This window comes from Vulpes vulpes, chromosome 13 (assembly GCF_048418805.1).
Source record: "Vulpes vulpes isolate BD-2025 chromosome 13, VulVul3, whole genome shotgun sequence".
Classification (NCBI taxonomy): domain Eukaryota; kingdom Metazoa; phylum Chordata; class Mammalia; order Carnivora; family Canidae; genus Vulpes; species Vulpes vulpes.
In genome coordinates, this window is record NC_132792.1 from 3,948,731 (window position 1) to 3,965,577 (window position 16,847).

General features: G+C 43.8%; 1 long non-coding RNA gene across 2 annotated transcripts; it reads right to left on the bottom strand.

The window, feature by feature from the left end:
* Nucleotides 1-742: 742 nt before the first annotated feature.
* LOC140595127 (uncharacterized) lies at nucleotides 743-12,373 on the bottom strand. Of its 2 annotated transcripts, none has more exons than XR_011996492.1 (3): nucleotides 12,232-12,309; nucleotides 4,180-4,611; nucleotides 743-4,071 (listed from the first exon to the last, which is right to left on the bottom strand). It is a non-coding gene; the product is annotated as an uncharacterized lncRNA (long non-coding RNA). The 2 variants fall into 2 exon arrangements; XR_011996493.1 differs by having other exon boundaries at nucleotides 2,544-4,071; nucleotides 4,185-4,611; nucleotides 12,232-12,373.
* Nucleotides 12,374-16,847: the final 4,474 nt, after the last annotated feature.

Genomic DNA, 16,847 nt, shown 5'->3' on the forward strand with positions numbered 1-16,847 from the left:
CACAGTGAGCAGGGAGACGGAGGACCTACCATGATGGAAGTTATGTTCTAGGAGGAAGAGAGAACAATAAGCAGGTGCAAGTAAAAGTGTCATTTGTCAGGTGGTGATACAGGCTTACTCCCCTCTTGGGAAGTAGAGCGTTCCCAGGAAAACTTAAAATGATGTAAACCGAGGAAGCATTTACCGTTATTAATTCATGTGGAACCATTTCTGAGCGTCCCCAGGCCCAAAGATAGCCTCTCTAGGGCTTTTCAGATACCTTAGGCCACACGCTGCTTATGGGTGCAAAGGATAAACAGGGATGAAGCGCAGGTGCCCACGGCTCAGGTGCTTTGAAGCGGAGATGCTGAGTGTAGTTCCCAGGGAAGGCGCTTGGGTGGCACCACTGTCCCCGCTCCGGAGCTGCCTCTTAACCAGCTTGCTGCAAAAACCAGTGCTGCACACTTGTCCCTCTTTGCCCTTTTCTGTAAAGGCAAAAATCATCTTTGGATTCCTTCTAGTGCGTGGAAACAGGGACTGATGCAGGTGTTCCATAAAGGTGACCTTTTGAAAAGCGAGGGATACCTGTCGGTGGATACCTAGCTGAGCCAGATAGAAGGGAGGGAAACTGTCACTGTCATGGTCATCACCGGCATCGGCATCATGACTTTAGAAAGTTACCTATGTCATCAACTGTAATCGCTAGATTCATCACCCCACTAGAATGGGTACGGCGATGGATGTAGGGTTTCACCTTGCATCCTTTTTTTTTTAATTTTTATTTATTTATGATAGTCACACAGAGAGGGAGAGAGAGGCAGAGACACAGGCAGAGGGAGAAGCAGGCTCCATGCACCGGGAGCTCGATGTGGGATTCGATCCTGGGTGTCCAGGATCATGCCCTGGGCCAAAGGCAGGCGCTAAACCACTGCGCCCCCCAGGGATCCCTCGCCCTGCATCCTAAGGTCACAGAGAGGATGTGACATTCTCCGCCAGCAGGAGGGAAGCCTGCAGGGGGGTGAGTGACACAGAGTTCGGGCTCCCCCTGGAAACAACGAGGGGGATCTAGCGATGCTGGCAATGAGGTAGTCGGGGGTGCTGGATGACAGGGATTGTGGAGGCTGTGAGCTGGGGCTGGGGCCAGGTGAGGAGGAGCAGCAGCGGGTCCCCAGTCATTGAGCTCCCAGCACCTGCAGGCACCATCTTGAAGGACACACACGCTTGCAAGACCCCACTGAAGGCTCATCCTGGTTTGGTCCTCGATTTCAGAAGGTTGACCTTCAGCCTACACACAATAAATGTAAAACCGTAGCATCTATATACAATGCCTCCCTTTTTATAAAAAAAAAGAATTATTTATTCATGAGACACACACACAGAGAGAGAGAGAGAGAGAGAGACAGGCAAGGGAGACCCATGTAGGCCTTGATCCCAGGACCCCAGGATCACAACCTGAGCCAAAGGCAGAAACTCAACCACTGAGCCACCCGGGTGCCCCTTAACAGGAAGGTATATTTGTGTGCCCAGGTATGTCTGCAGGTGTCCCCGGCCTGTCCCAGCAGCTCACAGTGTCCAGCTCACGCCCCTCCACCCCGGAGTGACCTCATTGATACGACAAGCCGCTTGCAATCCAGCATTGATGGCCTCAGATCAGGCCGCAGAACACTTTCCCCAACTCCCCTCCAGGCCTGCCTGGTGCCCTGGCGGACTCGTGTGCGATATCCCTGGGCTCGCTCCCACCTTGTTGCGCCTGACTTCAAAGCGGCCTCTGAAGCCCCGACTGCAAAGAGAATTTTAAGCGAGGAGCACAGTCTTAGGCAGGGGCTGAGGAGGCTACTGCTGTGGGAGCAACAAGGAGCCGGTGGGAGGAGGGCGAGCGCCTGATTGGAAACAGGAAATCGTTGGGGGGAGAAGTCGCAATTGTCTATTGATTCTTGATCCTTTTGTTTACTTGTTCATTTGTGTGCCCATCTATTAGTGTCACTTCTCATAGGCCCCAGGGACGCTGAGACAAAGGGACACATTTTCTGTGCCCCGGAGCTCAAGAGTCTACCCGCCGAAACAGATGGGCGAGCAAATTGTGATGTCTGCTTGATAACCGTCTTGCAAAAGTTAACCTTTCCGCAGAATCTAATTATGTGATCTTGGTGGATTTATTTAACATCTCCGTGTCTCTGTTTGCTTACGTGTAAAATGGGGAGAAATCACAGTGGGTGTCTCAGGTCTGTTGCGAATATAAGCAAGACAATACAAGGGAAGCCCTGGGCTGGCTTTGTGACATAGAAGTGCAAGGATCGGGAATATTAGCTACGAGAATGGGTACTAAGGTTATTTGTTGACACAAACGTATATGTGGCGAGGCGGAGAATCATAGCAGAAATAACATACTATAGCTTCATCATATAACCTCCACTGGCGGGGGAAGGGAAGTGGATTTGGGGAAGATTACAAAGAAAAACATCTTTTTTTTTTTAATTTATCAATTCCTATTTATAAAAATTTCTGATGCAAAGGAGACAAAATGTCAACATCCGCTGATTTGACTCGATGGGCCTAAAGGTATATGTTACTATATAGCTTTACTGTTTCGCAGGTTTACTTTTTTTTATGTTAAAAAAATTCACAAAACAATGAGGATGGGAGATGATGAGATGGGTGATAGGTAACTAAGTCGGGCTGGGTAAAATGTAGGTAGAACCCAGGGCTTGGGTTTCTGGAAGTAGGATGCAGGGATATTGCCATAGGATGCCTCCCGGATGTGCACAGAGATACGGGGCGTCGGGTCTGGAAGAAGCGTGGAAAGGAGACCACATGTGGAGCACCTACCCCATCCCAAGCACTGTGTGGATTCTTCTTTTCGTTTGAACTGACCTTAATGGGAAATGTAGCAGCCGTGCAGAAATGTGCACAGCATGACCGTATGTACCTAACTGGTTTTTGGAAAGTGAACATCATAGGAAAGTAGCGGTTCTCAACCATGGAGATTTTGCACCTTTGGGGACCTTCGGCAAAATCTATAGACATTTTTCCGTTGTCACAACTGAGGGAGAACATGCTATTGGTATCTAGTGGGTAGAGGCCAGGGATGCCAGTCCACACCCTCCAATGCACAGGACGGCCACCATGACAAAGAATTACCCATCCCAAAAGGAAAATGGTGCAAAGATTGAGAACCCTCAAGGAAGCACGAGCCAATCAAGAAGCGAGGGTGTCCTGAGCTCTGCGCAGACGCTCATTGCTCTCCTCCACCATATCCTTCCCTTCCCATCCTACCCCAATCCCGACCTCTAAGATGACCACACTCCCAGTTTTCCTCAATGCCCGCCCCCCCAAGTTTGCATCTATGCGTGTCTGAACTTAGTCCAGGTTTTTCCACTAACACACTGTGTGACCTTGGACAAGTTCCTTCAGCCCAGTGACCCTCGGCGCTGCATCTAAAGCAGGATCCTAACACTACCGTGGCTACAGGCTGTGGCACAGCAGCTGGTGCATGGACAGCCGTTGGAACCATGGCAGGCACACCGGGGGTGTCCTGCATGCTCCTTGGTTTATTAACTCTACGGCAGAGGATTGTAGGCTCCCGGGTTGGGGGTGGAGGGTGTGGGGACGACCGGTCAAGGTTATAAAGTCAGTGCTGGGGTTTCACAACCCCAGTGGGCGCCCTCAGGGAGGAGGAGGGCCGTGCACATGCCCAGCATCCTTCCTAGGCCTGCCTGTCCTCCGGGGACCGCTCGGTCCCCCTGCCCAGCATCGTCCTGCCATCAAGTGCTGTGACAGACGGGCCCATTTTGACTCATCGGGATTTTTGGCAGGAAAAGAGCAGATAACAAATTGGGTTCTATCTGGAAACGGCTCCCCATCGGGCGAAGGCTGCTGGCTCGGCGGTGCTGCTTCCGTGGCCCTCCCGGCGCCTCTGCCCACGGCAGCGTGGCGTTTTATTATTCATCTGTCTCTCGGAGGCCACAAAGACACCCGGAGCATAGCAGATCCTCACTACTCCGACTCCGCATCCCTCTCCTCGTGTTGCTGCCCCATCCCTGCTGGCCGGAGCACATGGGCTTTCTCTCCAGCCTTCCAGGCCACCAGCTCCACCTGCATAAAAAAAACGCTTGGCTAAAAGGGCATGGGGGAGACAGGGGTCCCAGCGCACAGGACGACTCCCCATCATGAAGCTCAAGGTGGACAAATGAGGTAACTGACCTCACCTATGTCGGTGACCTTTTGAGGCCGTGAAGGATGCTAGGCCACTTGCAGCTCTGCAGCCGATTATCTGCAAGGCACCTAATTTCCAAATGTCGCCTTCCCTGCACATGCCACCGGGAGATGCTAATGCCTCGCCTGCCAGGTGATGTGACTGTTAGATGAGATAGAAGTGAGAAGGAGGGGGCACTTCTGCTACATTAGCGCCAGGGAAGGGCTCCCTATTCCGTGTGGCCGCGGAGATGGTGCGGGCGAGCCGGTGAGGCTTGGGCACCGCGGGCCCACTGGCTGCGGCCACAGGCTCTGCTGCCAGGGAGCCTGGTGCTCTTGACCTCGTCTTTCCTCCATGCCGAGCCGCCTCCACTGTGCAGCGGAGGTAAGGATAGTGCTCCGAGGATAGAGTTGTCAGGATGACAGTTCACGGAGCTGTTTCTGGCAGGAAAAAAAAAAAAATTATTTAGCTAATTGCTTAACCAATACTAAGTCCTCTGCAATACTGGCTTACAATTAGGAAAATAATTTAAAAAACCACCATACCAGGCAATTCTCAAGTGTCTGACAGATGTGTTGTCCCAAAGTTTTTCAGTTGCACTGATGAGATCAAAACCCAGACGGGCTCCCACCAGTCACGATGTTGGTGCTGGGGTGCCCGCTTCTGGCAGTGTTCTCCAGCCACGCCTCCTCCCGCACCTGCTCCCCTGGCTCCCCTGGCACCAGCCTGGGGGGCTTTCTGTGACTCCTGTGCTGCCCACATCACGAGCCTTGCCATCCTCACGTTCTCTGGGCTTCTCCCCACTTGGGCCGGGCTCTGTCTTGGTTACTGTTGGATCCTCCATTTGGGGTCCAGCGCCTGGCACAGAGTAAACATTCCACCAAATTGGTTGACTCCCTATAAATGTGATGGCTTTACATCCTGTCATCCAATATAAATTTTTTTTTAATTTTTATTTATTTATGATAGTCACAGAGAGATAGAGAGAGAGGCAGAGACACAGGCAGAGGGAGAAGCAGGCTCCATGCACCGGGAGCCCGACGTGGGATTCGATCCCGGGTCTCCAGGATCGCGCCCTGGGCCAAAGGCAGGCGCCAAACCGCTGCGCCACCCAGGGATCCCCTTGTCACCCAATATAAACCTGATTCATGTCTTGTGTGCCCTTTGGGGTTCTCTTCAGAGCGCCCTGTCGTGAGAGTCTCGATCATGGCATTGCCCGCCCTCCTCCCCGGGGTTATTAGTTATTAAGATTTCTCACACAGCTGTCAAGAGGCTGGGCTCCCTGTCCAGCCCCTCCCCCAACTGACACCTGTCACAGAAATTTGTCCTTTGAACTCAGGAGACAGGCTTTCCCCAGTACTCCATCCAGAAGGGTTTCCATAGCAACCACCTCCACTTCAAAGGTGCCCGAATGTCTCCCTCCTACATCCGACTTCCTCCCTCCCTGTGTGCCATTCAGGTGACACCAGGCAGTTGGAATGAGCCTCAGGTCACCTTATCAAATGTTTCACAGCTGGCAGGAGCAGGTGCACCTATTAAATAAATTACTCCAGCTACATAGAGCCTGGTGCATCATCTTCGTGCGACTCTAGAGAGAGACCCGCCTTCAAAAGCTCTACTGTCCATGAGGAATCCCTGAGCTTTATCAAAGTCTCATCGTCCTGGGGTGTTGTACATAAGTGGTGCTTCATAAAAATTGCCCGATGGAGTGAAAATATAGACATACGTACCCACACATATAATTATTATTATTTTTTTTTACTGGCTGCTTAGCTCTTTATATTCTATTACCTGATTCAATGGGTGTATTTTAAATGCAAATTATAACATGAGATGTCACTTTCCTGTATTCAAAAGATTGAGATCTTAAGGTAAAAGTTCTTCTCAGCACCATTGGAATTGGAGGGATGATTTGCTAATACCTATTTTAAATATATTTATCCTGAAATTCCACATCTAGGAATATAGTATCCTCTACACTCTACTATAAAGCACCGAAGACCACCTCCCCCCCACCAAAACCTAAGTGGCTTAACTACATAACAGTTTATTATTGCTTGCTTATGCTCCTATGAATTGCCAGGACAGGTCATCCGGTATTGGCTGGTCTCACTCATGCATCTGTGCCTTCTGTGGGTTACATATGCACCTTTGCTAGTCTTCATGGGGCAGCATCATAAAATATGGACACGGGCTGGGTAGTGGCCAGGGCCCAAAGGAGAGGAAGTTGATGTGTGCAAATACTTTCTCAAGGTTCTGCTCATTTCAGTAATGCTTCAGGTCTCATGCCAAGTTCAGAGTCATGGGAGAGGCCGTATCTAAGGGCATCAGTGCAGAGGTCAGAGAGTTTGGGGCTACGGGTGTGATCTTTCTGCCACCAGCGTAACTTCACCAAAGTCGGAGAATTTTGTATGACACCAGCTACTTGAAACTTGTTGAATCTTGCTTTGTGGTTGAGAATGTGGTGAGATTTTAATTTATTTTTTTTAATATTTTATTTATTTATTCATGAGAGACACAGGGAGAGAGAGAGGCAGAGACACAGGCAGAGGGAGTGAATAATTGAGAGGTTATGTAGAAGAAATCCCTGTATGATGGGGATTTCTTAATCTTGCCTATTTCTGTTCTCTATATTACACATAAACACACACACACACACACACATATTTTAGGAAGGAAAGATAGAGAGGATCTTGAGCAGACTCTGTGCTGAGTACAGAGCCTGGTGTAAGCCTCAATCCCACAACCCTGAGATCATGACCTGAGCCGACATCAAGAGTCTGACACTTCATCGACTGAGCTATCCAGATACCCCTACACATATATTTTTGGTAAGAGAACTTCAATGTACTTTCCCCAGATTTGTTGAGGTATAATTGATATTAAAAATTACAAGATATTTAAGGTGCACATTGTGGTGATTTGATGATGCATTGTGCACATTGAGATGAAAGGATCCCCACAACTAATTGATTAGCACAGTTGTCTGTATTCTGAGGCTTCTTTATCAGAAGCTTAGAGCTATAGAATCATACTCAACCATTTATATTCATGACAATTCTTTTGGTCTTAAAGTCTATTTTGTATGACATTTTAAAGCTAAGCCTGGCTTATTTTGGCTATTCTTTGTGTGGTGTATTTTTTTTTCCATATTTTTACATTCGGTGTTTCTGATTTGTATCTCTTGCAAATGGGAACTGTTGTGATCATTTCATAATCCTATATTAGAATATTTTTGAAAGACTTATTTATTTATGAGAGAGTGAGCAGAGGGAGGCTTAGAAGGGGAGAGAGGGAGAACCCCAAGCCGACTCTCAGCTGAGGGTGAAACTTGACTCGGGGCTCAATCCCAGGATCCTGAGTTCATAACCTGAGCCCAAACCAAGAGTCCAATGCCTGACCGAATGAGCCACCCAGGCGCCCCTATCCTATGTTAAAATATTCTAAATAAAGAATTTGGTCTATTGTAGTATTTAGAGCATTTAGACTTACTTTTTCATTTTCAATTTATTTATAATTTTTTGTTATCATTTATACTTACTTTTTCATTTTCAATTTATTTATAATTTTTTGTTATCATTTATACTTTTTCATTTTCAACTCATTTATAATTATTGTTTAACCTTCCTCAGCTTCCTCACCCTAAGTGGAGTTCTTTTCGACTGATTACTTTCAGCTTATTTGTTTTATCATTTATTTTATTTTATTCCAATTTTTTTTATTCTACTGGGTTTTTTAAAAAAGTCAAACCCTTATGTTCTTTCAAATGCCATCATTTTATATGTAACATATATAAAATATATATAAATAAAATAAGGATTTTCATATAGTTAATATCACTTTTCCCAACAAGAGATTTTGCTATTCAAAACATGATTGACAACGACTGTTCAAAATTTTGGTTTGACCCATTTTATAAACCACAGATGCAGCCACATTACCATTATCACTATTCAGACAGTGTCTGCATTTGCTCATGTTTGTCAACCTTTTGTTACTAGGTATCTATTCTTCTTGATTCTAAGAAATACTTTAGAAACCTAGTATTAAGGACAGACTCTGATTTTTGTTTGCTTTCTTGAAATGCCTCTCTTCTTGAAGTAGAGCTTTATTCAATAACCAATTCTGAGTTGATAATTAATTTCTCTTTGTTCTTGGATGGTATAATTGTCATGTTTTCTAGCTTCTTTTTTTATTGAGAAGTTTTGCTGTTAGTGTAATTATCATTCTCTAATAACTGATCTGTCTTTCTTTCTGGCTGATTATAAGATCATCATTTTGTTTGCTGTATTCTATTTCATGACCGTGTGACCAGGGTGAGATTTCTTTTCATTTATCCTATTTGGCATTCCTTGTGTTTCTTATACTTGTGGACTCATGTTGTTCAAAGGTCTAAAAAAGTACTAGGAATCAAAATTTGACTTATTTATCCCATTTTAGGAATTCCAACTTTAAATATGACACATTTTCTGTTCTCTTGTCTGCTTCTAGGATGCTTACTAGATAAGAACTTTTTTTTAAAGATTTATTTATTTATTTATTTATGATAGACAGAGAGAGAGAGAGAGAGAGAGAGAGAGGGAGATGCAGAGACACAGGGGGAGGGAGAAGCAGGCTTCATGCCGGGAGCCTGATGTGGGACTCGATCCCGGGACTCTAGGATCGCGCCCTGGGCCAAAGGCAGGCACCAAACCGCTGAGCCACCCAGGGATCCCCCTAGATAAGAACTTCTATTAGACATTCACAGTCTCCCCTCAGTGTCTTTTGATTCTATTGTTTCCACTTCCTCAGATTGTTATTACACATTATTGAGAACATCAGTAAGTCCATGTTCTCATAGGAATTCTGGCTTCTACCGTGTTCAGTATGCTCTGAGCTTCCCTCTGCTGGGGTCTCATCATTGGCTTGTTCACCCTACATGCGAATCACCTTCTGTCTGGAAACCCCAAAATAGTAGGAGACTGTATTTTAAAGATTCAATTGAAGGTAGAATTCTGTGTGTTTCTATGTGAGCTATGAAATGAAGAGGTGAAGCGACGTACTGGTTGTTGCGACTGGCTAAAATCCAGGGCATCTGTTTTTTTTTTCCCCCAAATAATCTGTTTCTGGATTGACTCCCCAAACCATCAGAAGTGATCCACCAGCATGGCCCTAATAGCTATTCCAGGAGCAAGATCTCATTCCACCGTCACCCCCCATGCATGTGGGTCATCTTCGGGAAACCAGAGGACAGACAAGCAAACTCCTACCCAAGGCTGATTAAGAAGTAGCTTCCACTCTCACCACCATTTCCACTGGTTGTGAGCACCCAGGATGCTGGGAAAGGACAGGACTGTTACCAGTTACACTGCATTCAATCCTTTCTGTATCTACCTACAATGATTTGGTTTCTCTTTCACATGCATAGTGCAGATGGATACACTATTAGCTGTGTTTTAAATTTAGACAAATTTATTCCTGTTTTTCAAAGCTCTGAATAGAGCTTATTTTATTTTTATTTTTTAAAAGACTTTATTTATTTATTCATGAGACACACAGAGAGAGGCAGAGACATAGAGGGAGAAGCAGACTCCATACAGAAAGCCCGATGTGGGACTCGATCCCAAGACCCCGGGGATCACACCTTGAGCCAAAGGCAGATGCTCAACCACTGAACCAGCCAGGTGTCCTTATTCATTTATTTTAAAATGAATCTTCCTGGTTGCTTTGGATTTTGCATAGTTTGCTAGCGCTGCTTATAACAGAGTACCACAGACAGGGTGGCTTAAGCAATAGAAATTTATTGCCTCAGAGTTCTGGAGGCTAGGAGTCTGAGATCAGGTAGAAGCAGACCTGTGCCCTCCAGGAGCTGTGAGGATGAATCTATTCTAAGCCTCTTTCCCTGGCTTTTAGCAGCTTGTAAGCAATCTTTGGTGTTCTTGGCCTTGGAGATTCACCACCCTAGTCTCTGCCTTCATGTTCACATGGCATTATCTTGTCTGTGTGTGTCTGTGTGTCAAATTCTCCCTTTAATAAGGACACAAGTCCTGGCGAATTAGACCACCACTTCAGTATGACCCCATCTTTACTTACTGTATCTGAAACAATCCTGTTTCCAAATAAGGTCACATGCTGAGATATAGGGGGGTTAGAAGTTCAACATAAGAATTTTGGGAGTGACACATTTCAACCCATTACAGATAGTAACTTATCACTTGCTGGTTTTTTATACCATATTTTATACCATATAATTTGCTGGTTTATTTATACCATACCATTTTTATACCATATTTTATTTTATACCATATTTTTATACCATTTTTATACCATATGGTTGGTATATATACCATACCATATATATACCAACATCTCATGACAAATTATTTTAGAATATGTATCTGTAATTTACAAATCATTCGGTGAGTGGGGGTTCTTAAATTGTTTTTATTTCTATTGGCACTTTGCTTGCATATTTGGTGATTTTTGTTTCTAAAATTCATGCTTTGTTAAACTATGGGAATTTGAGGTCTTATATGTGGAATACTTTCCTCCAGAGAGGATTTGCATTTCCTTCTGCCTGGAACTGCTTCCTGGGACCTTCGTAGGACCTCATTAATGTCATTCTGGGGTCCCTCTGAAATAATGCCACAGTTGAGTGACACCAACTCTTCTCTCTTGTTGCAGACTCCAGGCAGAATTTTTCCTTAGTTTGTGTTGGTCCCAGACTCCCAGAGATTGGGCTAGAGTCCCCGATGAATCACTGTTTGCTTTCTCTCCAGGGTTTGATCTTTCTTTAAAACTACAAAAATGACTCTTCACATTAGTGTTTTCATTGCTTTCTTTCCCAGGATCCACATTTACCTTCCAATGTTTTGCATCCTTGTTTTAGAAGCTAAATTAGGGGCAAGGCACCAATAAAAACTTTGGAGGGAACTAATCTTCAAATGGTGTATCTCTCTCTTTTTTTTCCCTCCAGGAAATCTCTTGGAACTCCAACCCTTGTTCTTCAGAGAAGAGGATGTGAGCTGTGCTCTGAGTCCCCTCACGCTCAGCTGAGTGAAGCACGCTTCGGTAAGACAGTCTCCTGTTTACTTACTCATCGCTTGATTCAGCAAATATTGATTGAGTCACATGTTGACGCAAATCCTCTTTCAAAGTGAAGCAAATTATATTTATTTGGAAATCATGCTTGACCTTTAAAGCTTATGATTGACCCTTAAATTATGGCACATGATGCTTTCTTATCTAGTTTTTTTCCTTTTTATTTTACTGAGTTGGAGAGGGTGTGGTTGGAAACAGGATTGTGCTGTGCTTGTGATATGCTGATGGAAAGCTGTCAGCTGCTGAAATCACCCTAGAGAGAAGCTTGTATTGTAACGGGAATAATATCAGGGAGAGAGAAATGAAGAAGACAACAGCAACCAGTGGGTAATGAGAAAGGTTTGCCGATCCTTTGGAGAAGTATAAACAGAAAATTCAACTGTTTCACAAAATGTATTTGGATGAATTTTGGGGAAAAGACCTGTATATGTATAAAGTCCACCTATCTTATCCCTTGCTAGATGCAGAACATCCTCTATAATGCCAATGTGTAGAGCTAGTGAAATAATATACAATGTTTACATCACCTTACTTCCTTATTCCCAGGTAAGAACCGACTGGCCCCTAATATAATTCTACAAGTCAAGTCATTGATGTCAGTAGTGTTAAGACTACGGTGCCTGGTTCTGAGGAACGAGGACTCCTATAGTGGTGGTCATGTGGGTTAAAGAAGGCATTAAGTGTCATATTCTCATAGGTGGCTTCCATTAAAGTAGAAATACTTATTAATATAATAACATGTCGTATTTGTTACAAAGCCTGCTTTCAATTCAGATAGTATATATAATGTAGAGAAAGAGTAAACAACATAAATATCTAGAGTTTTCTTTCATTAAAAATTCTAAGTCACCACATAATGAAATACCAGTTTCCCCCCAAACCCCAGTTAATTCTACCCTGAATCCCTTAACTTAGAGGTAGAATGTTCCAGCCCATGCAACCTTATAAATTAGGGTTTAGAGAAATTAGAGCTACTTTACCAGACTGCTTCTTAAGTATCAAGGACAAGTCTCGATCTAGAAAATAAAGCTGTGCGTCCCTGGATCAACTGGATAGGAGGGTGCTTCCTCTTCCTGGCAGTAAACTCATTTCTTCCAGTGGAAATGTGTTAGAAGGATTTGTGAGTTGGATACTGAAAGCTCGGATACAAAACAGCTCTGTTTTATTTGACAACCTTCCAAGCCTCTGCCATAAATCTAGGTCCCCCCACTTCTCTTTCCAGCCCGGATAGACCATTACAGTTTCTCTATTCATATAATTTTCATTTGTTAGAACAAGGTACAGCTGTTTCGGGGGAAAATGTTTTGAGAAAGTAGCTTGCCTATAAATCCATTTGCTTCACAATAATTAATTTGAACAAACTCCAAAAATATGCTTTAATAACTTCTCAGATCCCAATTAGGGCCAAATAAATGGCTTTCATTTATGGCAGAACCGATCTGATTAGGTTTCTTGTTTGGTGCACTACAAGCATGCAAAACATCCACCCTGAGGGACGTCAAGCGAAATCCACATCTTCAGATTTATTTAACCACAAATGCATATTTATAAATTGCAACAGACTTTTCTAATTAATTTTGCATCATGCTAATGATTTTTCTTTGTGACAACTGATTATATCAGGAGGGATCACAGCCAGATCTAGAGCCATTTGCAGTCGCTGTTAGTTTGGAAAGAAATGAAAGGAAACAACACAGAAAACAATTTTCAGGGACATGGCTCCTGAGAAATGATTACTGATTTCACCAAATGTCTACCAAAGCAATCCAATCAATAACCTTCATTTAGTAAGACTCATTATATGGTCCATTTTACAGCTAAGCTTACCTGCAACGGGAATGTTTTCTGATGAAGAAACTTCTTATGGTGAAGTCTGTGCAGAGGTGTGACATTGTAAAGGCTGAAATGGCCTCTGATTTTGAGAAGGAAAAGTTATGAGAAGAGAAAATCAGGCAAATTAAAGGGGCCATACACAGAATGCTGGAGACCTGAGTCTTTGTACCTCTGCTTCTTTTTTTTTTTAATTTTTTTAATTTTATTTTTTTATGATAGTCACAGAGAGAGAGAGAGAGAGAGAGAGAGAGAGAGAGAGGCAGAGACATAGGCAGAGGGAGAAGCAGGCTCCATGCACCGGGAGCCCAACGTGGGATACAATCTGGGTCTCCAGGATCGCGCCCTGGGCCAAAGGCAGGTGCTAAACCGCTGCGCCACCCAGGGATCCCTGTACCTCTGCTTCTTAATAAGAGGAGTTCCAAACTGGCTTACTGGAGGCATTGAAATAAGTCCCAGAAAAAATGGGTTGGGGCTGGCTGGAGAGAATAAAATACACTGAGTGGGAGAAGTGATGTTCTGCTCTAGCAAAACAAGAGCTGTGTAGTGAAAGAAAGTTGAGTCAAAATATAATGCTATTAAACTGAAGTCCTAGTGGAGATAAGCAGTAGGAATGTGACTAGGGAAGGTAGAAACAGCTCACAGTGTCTATTAGAGTCGGCTGAAATAGTCATACTTTTGTGTTAAAAAAGGGGCTTTAAGAAACTCCTGGAAGGCCTGCAATTTATCCTTTTAATTGAATTATGAAGGCAAGTAAGTGGTCCTCAAAGCATTTCTGACTGAAAAACTTCCATGCATCTTCAGGTGTCCAGAGCTAAGATGATGTAAGAGTCAGGAGCTCATGGAAAGGAAGTTAAATTTCTAGCTCATGAGTCCTCATGGTTGATGGAGGATGTTCTATTAATAACACTTTTGTTGTTCTGTTGTTCTACAGAAAGATATAGGATAGATCTCCAAATAGAAAAACACCCTGGCTGGTCAGTGAAAATTAAACATTTTAGGCTCAAATTATATTTTCAAAAGCTCTTCTAACCAAATGGGAAGCAGCTGGGAAATGAGAAAGTTCATGACTGTTTCTGGAGAGGGTGTTGCAGAGCAGAATTTGACTGAGATTTTAGATTCAATAAATCAAACTGGAAAATGGATAGAAGTGGGATATATTCCCCAAACCATCTGTTTATCTGGACACAGTCTGATCAAGAGGGCTTTAAGCTGATTCTGAGGGGGAAGCAGAGAGCTGGGAAAGACATACAGATTTTAAGTTGGTTGACTACTTGGGTGCATGCTTTAGTAACCTCCTTAGGTTTGTTGAATAAAACAAGGGGATTCCTTCCATGGCTAAGGGGAATGCCTCATAGTACCCAAGGGCAGGGCTGCAGGCTGGTCTTGGACAAGGCCTGAAGAAGAGGACCTGAGCATTTTAGGTCTTGAGGAGTCTTTTATTTCAGATCAGCACATCCATGGCCACTGTTTTCCATTAAACATGGCAGGAAGTAGCTGCCAGTCAGTCATCAACTGTCAGATCCACTCCACAGAGAAGCCCGGTTGGGCCCCTTTTGGTCCCCATTTCTGGTTGGCTGGGTTAGGAGTCCATTACTAGGTCATCAGCTATGGGGTGTGCAGAGGAGGCTGGGCCATGATATGTTTTTCCTGTGGCCTTTTCCACTGCAACGGGGTGGACTAGGGACCTGTGGGAGAGTGAGTGCTTACCGAGGAGGTCAGAACTATTCAACAGGTACAAGGGGTCTTGGCTATATATTGAGCCAACAACACTGGAATGGGTGCTTAGTAAACAGAAAAATGGACAGCCAGACACCGTCATAACCAATACTGTTGGAGAGATGAGCAATCTAACACATAAACTTGAGTCCCCTGCAGGGCCCCTGGGTAGCTCATTTGGTTATGTGGCCAACCCTTTATTTTGGCTCAGGTCATGGTCTCAGGTTTGTGAGACTGAGCCCCACATCAGACTCCAAGCTCAATGTGGGGTCTGCTTGAGATTCTCATTCCGTCTCTCTGTCCATCCCACTGGTGCTCTCTCTCTCTCTCTCTCTCTCTCCAAAATAAGTAAATAAATCTTAAAAACAAAACAACAACAACAAAAAACCTTGAGACCGCTGCAGTGGTGAACAGTGGGCTCTGAGCCTTAGCATCTGGGCATTGCTGCCTCTTCGACATTTAACAAAGTCCCTGTTGGGACTCTGAGCTGAAAATATATGGAATGAATACATGAATTATTAGAAAGTGGCGATACCCTGAGATGGCTTTTAAAAGGAAGGACTTTACAAAGGAGGGTAGTTAGCTGATTTGTGGGGAAGTGTTTCAGTGGGGCTGAACGTGGGGCCACCATTGGTAACACTCTACCTTGACTGGACATGAGGCAGGTCAGTTGCTCTATTGAAGCACTAGAGGATCACTAAAGCTCAAATCAGCACATAAGCACACTCCAGGTGAAGAAGTTGGATCTTTAATAGTCAAATTAACAGACCCGTCTGGTAACAGGGTTCATGTCCTTCTCTGAGATGCATCCTTATTATTAAATTCCTTCTTTAGCTAAACATATTTCTCCTGAATCCAGTTTTGCTTGGTCAGATCAGTGTATATCACGTCACATCAATTTTGTGCAGTTAGCATTTGATGGTTCCTAGAAGTGCTGTGGGTAAACTTGCTTGTTTTATTCATTTAAGTTTCTGTTTACTGCTTTGGATGCTGTTACCTTGGTGAGCATTCATGAGTATTGTGTCTTTAGGAGAATTATAGATTGTAACTAGGGACCATTCGGATTGCAAAGCATACCACCAGATATCAAGGGGGCAGGACTAGGGGAAGGAAAACAGGGGCAAGGTAGTTTATGTGAGATTCCCTGAGATTCCATTTTTTCCTCTCACAGCCATTTCTTGATACATGGTAGAGATGACATTTCTTTCTTGTAAATGCTTTTAAATTCTAGTTTGCATTTTCAAGCATTCAATAAATGTCCTTTTTGCACACCTAGTAGATACCAGCCGCCATCTATTATCATGTGATATTCACCATGGAGGGTTGGGAAGGCTTATAAATCCTATCATCTTCTTTTGGTAGATTAGCAAGTGAAGACTCAGAGAGTTAAATCTATGTAAGACCACCAACCTATTATAAGAAAGTGGTGTTTTCTTAGTGACTATCTAGTGTTCTGGACTAATGCTTTAACTGAGTATGAGCCTTCCACCAGGCAAATCCCAGAACCAGTCTCATCCTAGAACTTTTTCTTTGCTGAATGGTTCCATCCCTTTCTTCCTCGGCTATACCCTGGTTTTCCCCAGAGTTTACTTCTCTGGGGGGCCATGTCCACATGACTTTTCTTCATCCATAAAACAAAACAGAACCAATCAATCAATTAGACAAACAAAAGCCATCGATAATATGGTTATCCATCTCATGAGTTAAAATCCTCAATTTATTGGTGTGAGTTACATGTTTACCAGGGATTATGCAGCATTAGCTGTTATTAGTACTATTAGAATTATTATCAACTATATATCTTAAAAGTAATGAAACCTGTAAGTCTCATCATATCAAAAGAGCCATGATCCTTTTTGGAAAATAAACAAAGCAGTTGCTTAAATGTGCATTGTACATTTGGAGTAATTCCTATTCAGGCAAGCTGGTTTTATATTCATGACAAGCATTTTCAATTTTAATATGTTTGCTTACATGAGATGCAGATTGTAATTTAATGGCAGACTGTTTAATTATGCCTTCATTTGTATAAATTGTAATGTTGCTG